This window comes from Anneissia japonica, unplaced genomic scaffold, assembly GCF_011630105.1.
Source record: "Anneissia japonica isolate Jap-2015-1 unplaced genomic scaffold, ASM1163010v1 scaffold287833_len2544123_cov190, whole genome shotgun sequence".
Classification (NCBI taxonomy): Eukaryota; Metazoa; Echinodermata; class Crinoidea; order Comatulida; family Comatulidae; genus Anneissia; species Anneissia japonica.
Window position 1 is genome coordinate 2,185,919 of NW_022757233.1, and position 2,737 is coordinate 2,188,655.

The window sequence follows — 2,737 nt, forward strand, 5'->3', positions numbered from 1 at the left end:
ACTATGATACATTTTGTTTGTATTAAATCTGTCTCTTATACACATCTTATATATATATATATATATATTAAACAATAAAATATATATTAAACAATAAAACAATAATATCAATTATCATCTAACAATTGTATGTCTTTTAATTTCACTATTGTTATTTTTTATTGTATCCTTTTATTCTGATTCAGATTTTACATACCCTATTGCACAACGTTAATTTTATCGTAAACATTTAGTCATACTTTTATGTAAAGGTCAGTAGACGTCATTAATTGAACATTATAGGCCTATATGTTTACATTCAGTACATCTGCCCTTGTGCCATATAGTATCATAAGAGGATTATGTAGCCCTAGCAAATACAGCTTCCCGAGCAAACATACCTGCGTGTAGTGAAAGAGACAGCCCGTCACTTACACATCCGGTAACACATCTCGCAGAGCCTGCCAAATTGATGATTCAAAGTCTGTCACCACCTTCTGTACATTAGTCACAGGCAAAATGCGAAGAATCGACCTTAACACTGCGGCGTAGTCTACAATCCTCTTCCCTGACATTATAGCAAACGCCAAGGGCACCTGCTTCTCCGTTGTTCTTGATCTAATAAAGCTGTGGACTGATAATAGTTGGTAGAATGGTTCTCTCACACATTTAAAAGTCCCATCAAGAAACCTGTAAGAAATAACATTATGATATTAATGATGATATTCATCATTTATGTTCAATCACATAAATCACTAAACTTTATTTATTTCATATATATTATGCAGCATAAAGAATTTATATTTCAATGAACATCAACAAGATAAAAAATGCTCTGCATCAATTGTTATCTTACCACACTCTGGATCTCCCCAGCATGTCAAGCATATGTGCAGTAGCAAATAATATGTGGCGTCCACTATTATGGCGTTACTATTATTAAACTATGATACATTTTGTTTGTATTAAATACATAGCTGAAAAATATACGGATACACGAGTGTCATCGGTGGTTGAATTGTATTTTATTAAACGTCACATTCGATCCTTAGAGAGTATACAATAATATACTTTTCCTTTAGTAAAACAAATAAGTTATCAATAATAACATAATGATAATATAAGTTTATATTTTACGGTTCTATTCGAAAATATACAATATATATTTTATAGGCCTATTGTCAAAACAAACTTTCGTTATATTTGAGATTTGCTGTGCGCTGTATACTCAGGCAAATGGACTTAAAATATACATGAATTTGTTGCATATACATAAATTGAATTAAATTTAATAAAATATAATAACATGCATCAAGTACAATAAATGCAGTATGGTAGGCCTATATATAAAATGAAAAAAAGGGCCGAGTTGACCTGCCGGGCCGAGTTGACTCGAAAGCTTTGTATTTAGCGAGCGGGTAGGTATTGTATTATTAATTGCGAGCGGTATTGTATTACTAATTGTGAATGCGTCATCGGCGCTCCATACATATACACACATTGGCGGCCGTTGTAGAGGGCGGCCGCTATCAGTAGCGGCCGATAGCGATTTTTTTTTCCGTACGAAACATTTGCATGAAACTCCACTCGGGTTGTCTCGACTGACTCGACTCGAAAATCGCAATTCTGGAGGTCAAAAGGTCATCAACCAAAGATAAACCTCTACAAAACTTCTGAGATACAGGATTGCTGCTCGCTGTCTGATTTTGAAAAAAAAAACATCTTTTAAAACGACATATGTATTATTTGATTTCGCTGCACGAATAATAAAAAGTGTTAGGCCCTATTTGAATTTGAGTTACATACTGTGAAAATTTTTATTTTTTAGTGGGCCGCGGTTTTGGATAATTGTTTAACCTATGTCATGACGAACTCGAGTCAACTCGGCCCCAATTTACTGTGTACGGTATTTATTGAATATTTACCAAGAGATTTGAATGCAAAGCCAAAATTAAAGTGTTTTTAAATCGTTGCCTTTGTTATTTCGGTTCATGTACATGCACTTACAATAATTAAAACTGCATTAATAAAAATAATATTAAAATGATATTAATAAAAATTATACAAAGGTACATAGAATAACTAATAATAATAATAACAATATAAAATTGGGGCCAAGTTGACTTGGGGTTGGTTGACATGGGGCCGAGTTGACATGGGGGCCGTGTTGACTTGGGGCCGAGATGACTGGGGCCGAGTTGACCTGCTTCCGCCTAGAATAGTACTAAAAAAAGTTAAGGCAGTGAGTTTGGATTATAGGCCTAATATAGTATACTGTAGGTGCTTCTTGATTACAAGGCTTAGGCTATGTTAATTATTGGCGAAATTATATATGGTTATTTATAATTATTATTATTGTTAATATTATTGTTATTAATATTATTGTTATTATTAATTAATATTAATTACATTATAAGGCTTAGGCCAAGTTCATTAATGCCTGAGTGATACATTTAATTTATTATATTTAATATTTTTTTACTCACTGTCCCATTTTAATTTATGTTTCCTAGTTCCACTAGGCCCATTATTTAGCCTCTTTTGCTCTAGCCTTTGATAGATGTACCCATTTACCACTGGTACTACTATAGAAGGGGGTACTAGCTGTTGTTGTTGTTGTAGTACATTTGATAACAAACATACAAAAAGCTCACAGTTAGTTACAGACGTAGCCTACATCCCATAAATCGGTAAGATTTTATAGGCCTGCCGTAGGTAAATAAAGAACAGTACAGTAAAAGTAATAGAATACTCGAGC